The following is a 16,580-nucleotide window of genomic DNA, read 5'->3' as shown; positions in this document are numbered from 1 at the left end:
GTGTTTTGCTGCTTTGGAATGTGGCAGGTGCATCTTTGATTGGTTCCATGTGAATTGTTTTACTCAATGACCAATCCCAGTCCAGCTGTGTCAGATGCTATGGTCTGTCACGGGTTTTTATTATTCATTCCTTTCCTAGCCTTCTGATGTATTCCTTTCTCTATTCTTTTTAGTATAGCTTTAGTATAGCATTCTATAATGTAATGTAATATAATATAATAAATCAGCCTTCTAAGAAATGTGGAGTCAGATTCATCTCTTCCCTCGTCCTGGGACCCTCACAAACAACAACCCCAACACCAGTTTCAGCTCCTGTAGCACCGTGGCCAAACACCCTGTGTACAGTGTAATCTGTGCAAGGCCACCCCTGGATTGATACCTGCACGTTACAGGGGCCCACGATAAGGTCCACTGCCCACAACAGTCAGGGTAAACCTCCAGTCTTGGCACTCTCAGTGTCACTGAATGAAACCAGCATCAAATGGATCATCATGTTGGATTTGCGGCAGTCTCCAACAAGGCAGTTCTCCAGCCTCACTGAACATGACCTTTTGGCTCAGCTTTTTCAAGTAGAGAGTGAACTTTTAAAGAAAAGACAAATATCCCAGACAGGCTTTCCCTGGATACCAAGAGCTGCGTGTTTCTGCTCCCTGCAAAACTGCTTTCCCTGAAGCCATCTAGTGGAACACAACCAGAATGTTCCCAGTCAGGGAAAAACTAAGATAGGTTTATTGCATGCATTCAGAAGATCTCAATACAAATAGAAATCAAACAGGAAACAACCTTGCTGAAAGTCTGCCTCAAGCATCCTCTTCAGCTACACAGTAGCAATTTTATTAGGCAAACTCCTCTCTTTAAGAAAAGATAACATCCCAAATGTAATAGACTGATTTCTCCTATCAGCTTGGCTCTACTTTGGCACAACTCTGCTCTGCATTAATGAGTGTGTTTCTGATTACATAAGGGTAAATTATGGAAATGGGGCATATTATGTGTATATTGAGGTGCTTTCCAAAGCAATCTTATTTTTCAGACCCAGAGACTGTCTATTTGAGATATGTGTAAACAACTAATAGAAAAACTAACTCAGTGCTTGACAAATCCTGGATTTGTGCCTACCATTAGCACAGCCACAGGTGGCCCCAAAGGACTGAAATTTCCCTGCAGCTGTGAGTAGGTGTGTTCTGATCCATTCAGGAAAATCCCTGCTCTCTTAGAAGGGCAAAGGAAATGCACAAAGTACTACACCAAATTAATAAGGAAACCATGAGGAACAAATAGGATATTTCTTAAGCTAACTGCAATAACTAAGTGAAGGGACAAAACAGGGTCAGGTCACATTGTATACCAGGCAAATATCTCTTTTTTCTCCACATTCTAATAAAACAAGAATGCAGAGCTGCACTACCTGTCCTTTTCCTCAGTTCCTTCTTCACTCCAGTACTTCCATTTTAATTGCCAGCTGGGTTCACCAGAAACAAGTTACTCTGAAGGACTTCGAGATACTTCATTGAAGGGCAACTAATTCTGCTCCTACTTCCACTCACTTTTCAGACTAGAGCAATTTATAGCCATGTTCCTCCCACAGTTTTTCCACCTCCAAAAAAAGAAATGGCAGGATAAAACAGCACTAGAAGTTGGAATTCTTTCACTGTAAGGTTGATCTCATCATGTAAATTTTGACATTAACAGTATTGTCCTGCTGAAATACTTCTCCACAAGACAAACATTAACAAGTAATCACCTCTTTGTGGCTTTGTCCAATTTACAAGTGCTGTGAACTCTGATGGTTTCACACCTAGGTCTGGGTTATGCCAAAGCATTAAATGACAAGAAAATATGGTTGAGTATTTAAAAAGCCTTTTGAGGATAAAAGGCACCCATAAACTGCAAAATGAGTGTTACTGAATCTATGCAGAGCTGAATTTCAGATCACTGAAATTAAACATTTTGTTAAAAATTCATCATTTTAACATGATTCCTCATGTTGAAAACTATATTTCTGAATGACACCAACAGAGCAAGAGGATAGCCCTATACAGGAAACATAAATCAAGGTTTTAGACTGGGAAGCAGGAGGTTCATACTGCTTTATTCTGAGTTCCCTTTTTCTCCACAAAAAGCTGGGACACCTGGACAGACAGATTGTCTGAAGAGCAAGTTACTATCTAGGTGAAGCTAGGACTGTAGAATTTGTCCTTAAGTGGGTGTCTTCTGTTTATACTTGGAGCTCTTTTTCCTATCCAAGATTGTCCCACAATAGAACCAATTACAGATTCTCCATTATTTGAAGCTTTTGATTGCTAGAAACACAAAGGTCTTGAGTGTTATTTTTCTGAATTCCTGGGGTTTACTTGCACAATTTTCATTAATATTGATGTGAGTAAAATATCTTAAAAATCCCAATGCACACAAAAAATAATAGACTCCTAAGTGAATGTCTATTATCAAATGACAAAGAGCTGTAGTCTTTGCAAAAGCCAGCAAAGAGTATTCTGTTTAATGTGTAATAAGTGTCCTATTATCCATTTAGTCCAATTACATTGAAGGAGTCTGGTTTTTCCAAAGCCTTCCACTTTGTCACAGTGAGTATGGGAGGCTGACAATAAAGATGAGCCACTATGAGCTCTTGGATTGTTACACTGATCTCTCCTTGCCTCAGTAAGAGCTGGATCCACTCATTAGCAGAAAGGAAACAGGCATGACAACAGCCCCCAGTAGAGCCCTCAAGGTACCAATCTGACAATGATCCCATTGTGAACCTCTTGCCATCAAAATGTTTTTATTGTCACCCATTACTCAGTCTTCAGGGTCTCAGATTTAGAAAACAAGGATGAAATGGCTCCCTTCTGAGCTACTCTGAGGAATATAAGCCAGTGCTGAAAATTTAAGCCAAGAGCTATGTGTTTTTTATATGCTGCTTAATTCTCAGAAATTGGTCTTGCTTTTTTTCCACAACAGTGCCTTTTTCTTTATGAGACATCGCTTGTCTTTTTAGGACAAGCCCTCTGTGGTGCCACAGAATGGGACACAAATACACAGTGCTTTCCTGCAGAAAACACAAATACACAGTGCTTTCCATCCAGAGGTTTCTCAAGCATCAGTGACACCATCATGAGTCAGTTAATCTTGTCCTACCAAGAGGGTCAATATTTGAAAAAAGGGAATGCAAAACTGATTTCAGAAATATTTCATTGTATTTTAGTATAAGCTAAAAGGTGGAGTGTAGGTGCAGAGTTCTGTTTCATCATACCTAATTTTTCCTATTTCATGTGCTAGCATTTCATCCAGCATGCAGAAGACCAGAACAATAGAAGCATTATTACAGACATTCTGCTCTGGAAGGGCCTCACAAGGATCATCAAGTCCAACTTTGACCAGTAGCAGAATCTTACATTTTTTCCATTCAGTAAATCATCCAGTTTCTTTAACTATTGAAACCCACATGTATGCAGTGGAGTGTCATTGGTCTTTAGAAACTCCCTTAATATATTGGGTAATATATGTTAAACATTTGCTGCCCTTTTTTTTTTTTAACTATGTATACCATAACACTAACTTCTGAGACATTACAACATGTCTGGTAAACCACAAGAAACTAAAAAATTACATTGGTAAACACACACATACATAAAGATATGGCTTACATATGTATATAAACACATACCTGATATGGATGCTTGAATTTATTGCAGGGATTGTATTACAAGGTGTTGTTCCTACCTTACATGCAGTCCCTCTGACACCATCATGTCTTCTCCCAGGTACTACTGTCTTACCTTATTTGAGAAGTCACCATTTATTTTAATAGAAACAAATATTCAATAAATCAACCCCAAAACACCTTCTGTGGAGGGACTCCAAGTGTGCAGGTTTCTTTTGCTCATTAGAGCCAAGTGTTGTCCATGTATTCTAATACATGGAATGTATACTCCTCTCCCATCACAAAACCCACCCCCCAGCCTGCACACAGGGTCCTTCTTGATTTCTCTCATGAGAAGTGTTCAGCATTCTCCTCTGCCCTCTCCATTGCCTTTAAAACCCTTTTCAGTATTCAATGATTCACACCAACTCTTGTCTTTATGCACATTAGAATAATATAAAAGCTAGAGACTCCAAAAAAGTTTAAACTTTTGAAATAAATGAGTTTATCAATGAGGACTAAAACAATACATGGAAGTATAACAAGATCAAAACAAACAAAACCCCCAACCCAAAAACCTATCAGCAGAATTTCAAACACAATTCCAAGTCTGGATAGCTACAACACCTCAAAGACAGCAGGAAATCTGGACACAAACCATGTCTCAGGCCAGTTTTATGAGTTAAAAAGGTACTGCTGCTTAGGAGACTGAACTCACTGAATATTGAAATAAATGCAAAGATTACCACTGTCATCAATGGGAATTGTATTGATCTGAAAATTAATGGCTATCTCACTGCTGTGAGTTTATCCTTCCCAATGTGTATTGGCCATGTCAAAATACTGATTTTCAGAATAAATATTCTTGCCCAGATTCATATTCCTTTTATTTTTTAATTGGTGCCTACTAAAAAGAAACGACACTTTTCTGTAACACATTCTTCACAATACTTTTAGCTGATTAAAGGAAATAAATAAGGCTTAAATAACTGTATCAATAAATCAGAAGACTGAAGTCCCATGGTCATACCAGCCTGGACAAAGATTGTCAAGCAATAACTGACACTGGCTAGATTGAATTTATATGTGTTTGGATTAAAACTTTGAATTTCCTTTTCTATCTTTCATCTGCCAGGAGTGATTGTGTGAGTAGTGTTTATTATCAGCAAGTTGTGAAGTATTTCAGGAATATATATTGAAATCAGGATTCATTTTCTTCCTTTGAAATCCCATTTGCTTCCACTCTTCCTTGAAAGTTTCAATAGTCCACCAGGAGAGTAATGCAACACAGACTGGGCTTCTTAATACACATCAAAGAAGGCAATCAAGCATTCCAACTTTCCAGTGGCCCTTGATTTGACATGAATTTGAAAAAAGGACTCAGACAATTTTGGGTAACAAACAGGCAGAAGTACCACAGCATATTTTTGAACAAAATTCTAACATACTAAAGGTAAATTACCTGCCAGAAGTATTTTTCAAAACTCTAGTTCATCTGGGCTTAGATGCAGAGAAAATTGCTTTGATCAAACTGCAGCACATTTCCCAGCATGGCTCCAGTACATTATTTCCTGAAGGAAACAGAGATACAGAAATTAAATTCCAGATCTCAAGCTGGACTGAAATTAAAGACAAGCAAACAAATAGGAACCGAGAAAACCTTACAGAAATAGGTGTAAACTGTTTACAAACAGATGTAATGATTTAACACCCCTGGTACTCCACACCAGTTTTCCAGGAGGCTTTAGAGAACAAGCAGAAATAAAGGCTTACTCATACATAGTTTTTAAACAAATGCAATGCCTGACCCAATTTGCTGTTCCGTTAAAGACCATCTAAAGAGCTGAGAAAAGCAAATTCAACTAGGTTTATAGCCCATTGTTTTCTTTTCTGGAGGCTACACACCGAGTCATTATTAGAACATTCCTTATTGTCAGCATTTGAAAGGAATAAATGACTAAGTAAAGAGTGTTTATCGAGTACCATTTATTGATCAGTTGGCTTCTAAGTCATCTTTGGCAGAAGGGCAACTTCCAGTCTTTCAGAATGCAGCTGAACACGAGTTATTTTGGCAAATAACTACATACAAGCCTCTCCTGGCTACGCCCAAGGAACCTTAGGTTTCATAGCACTTTGAATTTCTTTTGAATAGGATTTGGAAGCTTGTATTTTTATGGTCAGAATTGTATCAAAGGTTTGGCAGAATTTAAAGCTTTAACACTCCAACTGATACGGGCTATGATCTACACAAAACCTGGAGTTCCAGTCTTGTGAAAATTATATGTGTGCCATGAATCCACAGGTTGAGATACCATAGAAACTTTATGAAAAATTCTGACTGAAGACAATAAATGAGAATTTCACCCATAAGAGAATTTCCAGCTGAACAGAATTACAAGAATTTCAGCCATATGAGAATTTCTGGCTGAACAGAGGAACATGAAGGTCCTCTGGAAGGACATCTGTCCTTCTGCACCACAGCTGTCCAGCAAACTCCAGCTTACAATCCACTCTTGGTGCTTCCCCTTATTCTAGAACTGCAAATGCTAAAAGAAATGGGCTTGTAACTTCCCACCATTCCACTGCAAGGATGAAAAAGGTCTCTTTCATGCACTGCTGTCTGGCTTCTTGAAGGACAAGGTTTGTATTTCAGAAATCAAACCACCCACTTCATGCTGTGGTACAGGAGTTGCCATGGGAGGTGCTTATTATAGCAAATCCTTCCACCCAAGTGCCAACAGCATAAAACTGATTTACTCTAAATATCTTACCAACTTTCTGAAAGAAATAAACCTAACCTCTCTCAAAGTAACATGAATATCACAGTGTTAGTGTTACAGAAAAGTGGTAAACAATAGAAAAAAATTGAATTTGAGTCATAGGATATTTGAATCATTCTTTAAATCTGTCCCCAGAGCAGTTGTGTGAAAAGCTGCAGAAAATGGCTGTTCTTCAACCAGTGAATTTGCTTTACTTTGGTTAATTAATGAAATTAAAAGTTTACTTGGGAAATTCCTTTTGTATTATTTCACAGGCAGTTACAGCACAGTTATACTGAGGATATGAAGAGAGAGACTGGGCTTTCTGAAATAAATGTACTTAGTTTTCAGACAAAGGAAAGTAACTTTGCTCTTCTAAGAGGCAACATAATGTAATCCATAAATCTCTTCACTTTATGGGCAAAGGACTCAGCTGTGAGCTAGGCTGAAGATACTTTCTATCAAAGGAGTACCCAGAAAATTGGCAATCATACACTGAAAATCTTGTCTTTAAACATTTCAGGATAGGAAAAATAGAAAGAAAACAGCATTTCATGCATCTCATGTCATTACTATATCATCACTTAATCCCTGTATATGTACATAGATGACTGTCTCATCCTTTATTTCCTAGCAGAAAAAAATTTAAGATGATGAAGTGGCCAATTCAATACCTTGTGTACTGAAACATGCTCCTTAAATTAGCCAAAAGGCTGCAGAAATGGCCACTCTCACCACACAGCAAGTGATGAAGACATGAGCCTGTCCACTTACAGTTTTGGCCTCTAAGATGAGGGCTAAAAAGTTGTAATTAATGTTTTTTTTCTCTGCTTCAGATCCAATACCTGGGTCCTTTTTCCTTAATACACTAGGTATGTTACTCCATAAGGAAATAAAAATTCTTCCAGTCATGAAGCTCAGTGGTGTTACAGTTTGTCTCATAAAACCCTTACTCTGGAAATTCTTCTTGCAATTTGACTAGTGAAATTTGCATTAGTAGGAAATACTCCATGCACAAAACTCCCTGTTGCTTTCAAACCTGTATGCGGACTGATGAGGCAACACCACCAGTGACAAAAAATTTCACAATTGCCACAAAATTTTCCAGCAGTTTACTGTGGAATATTTCCTTAAGGGGAAAAAAAGTCATAAACAGCATTCTGTAAGAACCCTCTCACCTTGAGACAGGTTATTTATCAAAACACAAAGAAACCTCTGATCAGACCTTTCTCACTGGCACTTTACATGTAAGAGAGTAAGGACCAGGTTAGTCAATAACTTTGCACTTTGCATAGGCTGCAAAGGACATGAAGTTAATTTTTAATTATTGGTTATTGTGATACTGTATTTTATTGGTGTCCTGGTTTAGGAGTGGCACTCCCCAGTTTAGCATGCCCTCTCCTTGAGACTCTCCCAAACCAGACACCGCTTGCTCATCCCATCCTTCCCCTCCCTCTTCCCACTCTGGGGATGGCATTGAGAATTGAGGGCACAAAAAAGTAAAAATTATGTGTTGAGATAAGAACAATTTACTGGAAACAGAAAGGAGATAAGAAAATGAACTGCAACAACAACAATATTAATAACAAAAGGTACCAAGAAAAAAAGTATTCACACGGAAAAAACCTGACAAAATACCAAGTGGCTCTTCCCCCCACCACCACTCTGGATGGGTCACTGGAAGATCTTTGCACTTCCCTTGGATGATGCTGCTTTCAAGGTGTGACTAAAGACATTTCCTGGAAACAGTCGATTTGATGACTAAGAGATTAGTATTCACTCCTGTTGAAACTCTTCTGTACTCCTCCCAACATTGTCTTCATCAGTTTGAGAGGTTATTGCCACTTCAACAGTTCTGAGCCTGCAGTCTTGGCCAGGTCTGGAGAAGGATCTAGCTGTAAATAACTCTCAGGGAGAAAGCAGTAACTACTGAAATAAGATCAAGCCCTAACAGTCAAGTAATATATGTAATAATCTCTAGCCTATGACAGATTACAAGCAATGTTAACACAGCCTGGGAGCAAACTGATCCAAAAGAATGGCAACAGTTACAATCTGAAGTCATACTAAAATAATCTCCCTAAAGAAATTCCACAGAGAATAAAGCACAATGATTCTACTGTGGGATCTGAAGAAGCAAAATTTCTGCTACTTTGCACCACAGGGCAGAGGTCTTCCCTCAAATGCCTGTTATTGAGAAGAAAAACATTTCAAATAGGAGCTGTGAGAGCCTTGAAGAAATTTCAGTGATGGGAGAACTATCATGTTTACATATAAGTATGAATACATATATGAACATTGTGGTGTATATATATAGTATATATATGAATATTGTATTTATGTATATAAATGGTAACGCTGAAAATCAGAACCAGTCAGCAGCTCAGTGTACTTAATAGCCAGCAAATTATCATTTGAAGAAAACAGAAGAACACTCAGAATGAAGAGAAGATTCACAAATCCCACACAACCAGAAAGTCTGTACTCAAAAGCAGAGATGCACTCGTTCAGGGAGGAGGCTGTGCCAGATCCTTTTTTGTCAACCAAATCAATAACACATAACTTACTGCAGAAAATACCATCAAGTACTAACAGTAAGAAAAAGTGGGGCAGTGCAAGGTTGTGCTGGTGACAAAAAGTAGGTATTGCATAATGCTGGTGCAGCTACAGCCAGTACATGAAAAAGGGAAATGCTTACATGCATTCAAAACTAAAATACATTCAGGACTGCAGCAGAACTGAGTATTGTTATCATTCATGCTTTCTACTTCCAATACAGTGTCTGCATATTTCTTGTAGACAAGGCCCGGGGGAAGAGAGAATTCAAATGAGATACATCACAGTTTGGCTGTCTGAGGCAGTCTGATTAGACTTTCATATATTCTGGAAGATTTACAAATGGATTGTGCGCCTTTATTTTGAAAACATCCTTGTCTACATGACAACCAGCTAATCCAAAGCTGCTGCCCTTTCAAGGACACTTGTCCTGGGCATAGAAAGGTGTAAAAATTACTGACAATGCAGTTCAAAATCTTCCAGCTTCTCTAAAGCAGGAAATGTGAGACAGCTTGGAGGTTTTTAAGAACCGCAGCTAAATAAATATTAAACATCTATTCTGTTTGCTTTGAAAATGGATTCAGTTATGAAAACTTAACCAGAACCAAACATTCACATTTGCAATTTTTTCTGTATCTCCCTCACAACACTATCTGTATTCTTACAATGTAATTCAAAGTATTTCTGTAGTGTTCACACGTCATATAACTTTACGTCCCCTTCATATCAGCAGCCACTGACAAGCTCTGGGACCTTTACATCCATCCCCAGGTGCCACAAGGAAGGCAGTGAAGACCTTCAACAACCAAGTTCCCTGCTGCCCTCTCACACCTTGGGAGCCTGGCATCAGTGAGTGCCACGAGCTGCTCTCCAGTTCTTTTTCCTGCCAGGGTCATGGTCACAGCCGTGTCACCTCACTGCTGCAGCCACAAAGGTTTCCTGTGGAAGCATTTATTCCTTACTGCATTATAATCCTTCCAAATCCTGCTAGGAAATGTTGCCTTGCTCCCAGTTTTCTTAATGATTTCATGTTTTTTGTCCTTGGTTCACCTGTCTTGGCTCCTGGGTGCTGAGAGGTGCCCAGTGGGACACACAGCTCCTGCCAGTGCACTGGGTCTGGGGGCAGTGACAGGTCCCTGGGGGGAGCAGGGCAGGCTGGGGGCTGCCAGGGACAGCCTGTCTGGACACAGGGATAAGACAGGTAGCATAAGATAATCCTGCTTGCAATCATGTCATACTAAACCTATACTACCTCCTGACTTTGCTCAGCCTTTTTCACTAAAGTATTTTTGTATACTGTGTGGATTATTTTACATCAAGCATTCCGCTGGCTTCTTCCTTCCACAGCACAAAGAAAACTGGAATAAAAGGATTTTAGTAATGCTGAGGGAATTCTAAAAGTCTCCATTCCTTAATTCATCAATTCATGAATTTCTGTAATCCACTTCCTCAATCCACTTCTCTCCACAAATCAGAATTAAAGACGTCTTCTGAAATAATGCACACAAACATTGCATGTGTTGTGGACAGCATCCAGCTCCATAATTAATTTACACATACCCTCTGTTACTTGTCCAGCTGGAATCTGTGGATTCATAATTCATATTCTTCTATTACTAACCAGGGTGGTCTAAACAAAAATAGCTTCAATTTAGAGCTCTATCCCAGGCTTTGTGATGCCACCCCCCTGAACTGACAGAGTAGTTTCTGCAGTCAGGTGGTGGAACCTGATCAGGAAACTCACCTGGCAAAGAAATAAACAAGTTAGTATGAATCCAAACCAATTCTCCAATGTCAGCTGCAAAAAACATCTGGAAACAACAGCTTGAACTGGAAACAGGCAGTAGAACTACCTTTTCTCTTCTGGCAACAGTAACAGCTGAAGTTTTTATAAAACTCAGTTTTTTTATTCAACAAGGCTTACAATGTTAGCTGCACACAGACAAGTGTTTGAATGCCTCCTTGAAGAAACCCACAGAAGACAAACCTATCGGGGAAAATTAGGTGAATTATCTTTTCTCATTAATTTATGATCAATATTTTGTATTTTCTTGTGTTGGTTGGTTGGGGATTTTTTTAAATAGAAGTTTTCAGCCTGCTTCCCAGTGATCTCTGTGATGCAACATGGGGCTAAAGCATGACTTGGCTGAAGAGACTGAAGGGAAAACTGCTGTTCCAGAGGGTGCAGCTGACAATAATAACTTCTGCTAGAAACTTCCTTTCTGAACTCCTTGCCTCCTCAGCCTGAAAGAAGCACGGAAAGAAAATTACCCTAGCTGTGGGGAGATAAACAGTGAAACCCCACTACTGAGTCACTGAACAAACCTCACAAAGAAACACCTACGCTTGTTTTAAGTTTAAAATGTTGTTCTAAGTTTCCACCAATTTAGAAACACCTCCTTAATGCTCCTTTCAACTTTTCTCCATCCCATCTTAACTACATCTCCTGAAAATCACACCTGTCAGCGATTTCCAACAAAAACCCATGCCACTGAGCACACAAGATGCTGGCTCACTCGAGGAGAGATCCAGTCTTTCTTACTGCACACTGTTGTCACATTGCAGCTGATCTGAAGCTGCCCCCAAACTCAACCAGCCTAGAAGCAAACAAGTCCCAAGTCCTTTGGGTGAACAAGGGTTGGTTTGATTGAAATTTACACAGGAACCCTCAGCCCTAAATGCAGATGTGTCACTGGCCAGGGAGCTGGATGGTGCTAAGACCTCAATCCAGTGTGTGAGGGAAATTTGGAGCTCCTATAAAAGGAGCTGTGAGAATAAACTCAAGGCTGTTTGTCACAAGGACCTTTGAGAGTAGTGTCATCTGTATGTCTCTGACAAATGACCCCCACCATGATACACTATGCAAATCCTGCTCCAAAAATTAACATTTTCTCCTTGCCCTTTGCATTTTCCACTGTCCTAATGTTTCTCATCAAACATGTGCCTCTCTTGAGTAGCTAATCTAAAGTAGCCGAGTAAAAAAGTGGTGCTGATGGCAGCTGAAGACCTCAGATCACAGATATCCACAGATTTTAAGTATTAAGTTGAGCCGAAATGAGCTAAACTCAGAGATGGCCACCTCAGCACTGAGTACCATTTGTGCACCAGGGTTTCCTCTGGGTAGTGTGTACTGGTTTGTAAGCAAACCAGTGACAGATTCAAAGTCAGAGCTACAATTTAATTAGAAAATTAAAATAAATGTGTACAGGAACGCTGTAAAAGTACAGGAACACTGACAAGAGTCAGAGTACAACCTGATGGCCTGTTGGTCATGATGGTGGTAGCAGTCCCATTAAATGGTGTCTGCAATCCTGTTGAAATAATAGATGTGGTTCTGCTGAAGCAATGATCCTGCAGAAAGGTTGGCTCTTCCTCTGAAGGTCTGGTAGTAGTTAGGTAGCTCATGTCCTCTAGGAGTCCAGTAGGTAAGGCTGCCCATGGTGTTCCAAATTTCACATTATCCCAGGTAGGAATTCCTGGTTTCTCCCCCTGGGCAGAGCATCTCACAATGGGATGATGCAATTTCATGAGTCACAGTGAGGTTTGATGGCCCATTAACAGAAGATGCCCCTCCAGAGAGAATTATCAGGGATGTGTCCTGAAGAGGTAAAGAACACTGCCCCACCTGGCTTTAATACCTGGTGACAGAATACACACTTTTGGTTACATCTTCCATTGTAACCTAAGACAGTGGTGCTAAACTGCACAGCCTGCCTGCTGCAGCTTTCTGTCTGGTATTTCTAAGGAACAACTGCAATTTCTGTCCATCTGAAGTATCACTGAAGTACTTAGCAGGAAAGTTTAGGTATGAAGAATGTTGTGGCTTTAAATCTACTTGAACACTGGAAAAATCTTACTCAAAGTACAGATTTTTTACAAGTGATCACCAGTAGTGATGTTTGACTACAATTTGCAGATATCTCAAACATTCAAAGCTGTAAATTAAATAAATTATTGCTGTCCCTAAATATATGAAGTAATTAAGTAATACAAATTGGTGAAAAAACCCCAAACAAAAACAATAACAGCAAAACCATGCTAATAGATGTCTCTTCCAACCAAACCACTTAACTTTCTCTCCCTTCAAGCTCTGTGTTCCTGAACTCACCAACAAAACTGGTCAAGTAACCATCTACAAACCCCCCAAAAAATATTAACTCTTTCAGTACTTCATTCTGCCCTCAAGTAAAAAAAAAAGGAAACCAAAAATACAGTGTAAAAAAGCAACATAAAAACATCAAAGTCAGTAAAAAAAACCAAGTCCCAAATTAAAAAAAATACATTTAATCTTAAACTAAAATCCTTTTATAAAAATATAAACCTCCTCTTTTTTTCCTATAACACATAAAACAAAAAAAAAAATTAAAAGTTCAAATTAACATAAAAAACCCTCCATATCTAAAATCCTCTTATAAAAATATAAAAAACCCTCTTTTTCCCCTATAACACATAAAACCATAAAAAAGAAAAAGTTCAAATTAATATAAAACAAAAACCTCCATATCAAAATAAACAAATATTAAAGTAACTATAATACTATAAAAATTTAAACAAAATAAATAATAAAAATCCTATACTCCCAAAAATAAAAATTATTTCAAAGGTAAATAATAAAAACCTTTACTTTTAAACAACTCATCTTTAAAACAATACCTCATAAGTTAACATAACCCATAAGCACAACTATAAAAAAACTAATAAAAAAATTCACAATTACAAAGTTCCCCAAACAACTATTATTAATAAAAAACAAAAAAATCCCCTATTTTCTTACAGAAAAATCTCCATAACATTAACAAAAGAGAATTTTCTCCCTAAACAACCTAAAGAAAAGTATTTAAAAATAGTAGACTAACTAAAATTTAAAGTTTTGTTTCTTTACATTAGCAATTTTAAAAAGTTGTAAAAAGAAAAACCCTAAAAATTTATTCTAATTGTCATTACTCTTTCTTTTAATTACTATTAATAAATTTTTCTTTCTACCTTTTAAAATTTTAAGCCAACTTTATCTTTCTCCTAATCCTATATCACAACAATAAACAAATACATTGTAATAATTACAGTAATAATTAACCAATATTAAACCCACCCATTAATGATTAATAATCATTAATACATTGACCAAAAAAATCTCAAATTAACAAACCAAAACCACTACAACAGGTTACCTGACAGCTGTATCCAGAAGGTGACAGGCACAAAAGCTGCAAGAAAAAAAATGAAAATATATTGCTTTTAGATGGAATATGGTTCATAAGCACGAGTGTTGCACATCTCCAGCACACATTATCCTGAAACCCAGATAATTCCAATGGATAAATCACCAACACAAAGCCCACAGATGATATCCATGGTTACTGAGAACAGTACTCCGAAAAGAATTAGCTCTAGACTCCTCAAACTCTCAAATCTTTCAATAACATTTTCAGAGATAATTTTTTTTTCCTGGAAAAATGTTTCATTTGCTCCCTCTGCCCCAGGAATAAGTGAAGTTTAAAGTTTATTTGGTTTGATGACTCTGGGGCTGATGCTGTGCATGTGTAAGTAGGTTACTGTGTCTCCTCAGGGAAAGGGTGTTGTGTCTTCCAGACCTCTTCGATGCCTGGAGCTGAACCTTCCTCATGCATGATACCTGCAAATCCTCTATAAATTTTCTAATTTCATTAGACAGCCACTTTTGGTTATTGTTGTGCTGGGGATGAGCACAACACATCAGAAATTGTTTATGGCAAGGACAATCCCATTAAGGGACAAGAAAAATGACAGTTGTGCTCGTTCCTTTCAGGAGTATTAATAAATGGGAGTTCTGATACATTTTCCAAGATCCTCCTCACTGGGGAGAACAGATGCCTCTGTTTGAGGCATCTTGATTTTAGCAGAATTGGAAAAAATAAATTGAAAATACAGGAAAGAGGTTTCAGGCCTAACTTTACATAAATTAATAGATTAACAACTAGAGTCAACACATCTTATAGACCACTAGCAGAAATTTTTTCCCTTTTTTACCCATATTAATCAAAAAGTTTATTTTTAATGCAAACTTTAATCCTTTTGTAAGAATTGCATTTAGTGTTATTTCCATCAACTATCAAATTTCTTAATCAGTTGATATTTCGAAGTGCAGCTTGTGTAAAAGATCGCCCACATGACCTCTGACTTTGCAACTGTGATTTTTGTTGTTTAGGATGTATTTGGTTTTGTTATTTAAGAAAAAAACTCCATTTCAACTAATATTCTTTACCACTGGGGACCAAGGGACCAGAATATTTCAAATCATCAAGTTCTTTTGCTTAGTGTGGATCAGGAGTCCTTATACAACAGAACAGCCACGTTTCCAGCTACAATACTTCGTAGGAATTCCTAAGAAACCTTCCAAGCAACTGCACAAACATTAAAAATATCAATGGGGAAATGCCTGGAATCCTATTAAGTGACCCTGGAAAACTCCTTATTGAAAGAAGATTTTACAAATAGCCTTTCCCTTCAGCACTGTGGGTGCCCTACTTAAAATAAATAAGAGTCGACAGATAAAGCAATTAGAAAATCTACACTTCTGGAATAACAAAATGTGCAAACAACAGAGAAAATGTTTAGTTAATTAAAAAATGTATTTTAAAAAACAAGACCTTTTTATTTTCCTGCTTCTTGCATTTCAGCATGATATCTGTATTCAACTGTGAAAAATGAGTATTTCATGATTGGCTTTTCGCAAATAATAAAATGAATATTTTATGTGTTATGTTAGAAAGTTCTGCTGTATTAATTTTCTTAAGCAGTGTGTTAAATATAGTTTTAGGTTATAACATAATGTTAAAATAGAAACTATGCTATGTAGGATACTTTTTTTTCTAAAGAAAGGACTTGCACTGAGATAGCAGCCATAGGACACCTAAATCTTTCAGAGAAAGAGAATTTATTTATTGCTCCATTATCAGAAGAAACTAACTTTGTCCTGCCTCACTCAGCCCTGAGGACGCTGTGTGAATTCAGAGGAAGTTGATACTGACCAGACAGAATCCTTTGTTTAAATGGATTTATGCATCATGTATGAGATGTAAGAATATGCAACAGGCTATTGTTTTTAAGGGTTAATCCTCTGTTAACGTGTGGTTTTTTTGGGCTCATTTTGCCCAGAAAAAGCTACCTGGACTGTCCGTAACTCTTTGGTTTTTATTGTCTCATATTGTCCTAATTCAAATTGTCCAAATTCTTATTTATCTAATTATATTGCTATTTTAATAGTAATTTTATTACTATTAAACTTTTAAAATTTTAAAAACCAGTGACTGGCGTTTTTCACACGGCTTTGTTGGTTCTTTTCAGCAAAACACACTTGTAATTCTTCACCCTTGGTGAAAGCAGACAACCTGTCACAGCCCCGTACCTTCAGCAGCCGTGGTGATGCCATCGTGGGCAGTGACCTTTTCAGCTCAAATCGAGTGTTTCTTGGCTGGGTTCTTCCTTCAGCTGCTCTTTGCTGTTCTCTGTCCCCCACTGGGACAAAATTATCATTTTTATTTTCAGCATTCAGGCCGAGGAGAGCTGGACAGAGCTCCCTGTCCCTCAGTGACTTTCACTTTTGAAACATCAAAGGTGTTTCCTTTGATCATCGGAACAAGCCA

Source organism: Passer domesticus, chromosome 5, assembly GCF_036417665.1.
Source record: "Passer domesticus isolate bPasDom1 chromosome 5, bPasDom1.hap1, whole genome shotgun sequence".
In the NCBI taxonomy this organism is placed as follows: Eukaryota; Metazoa; Chordata; class Aves; order Passeriformes; family Passeridae; genus Passer; species Passer domesticus.
The sequence above is the reverse complement of the archived record's forward strand: the minus strand, read 5'-3'. Positions refer to the sequence as shown.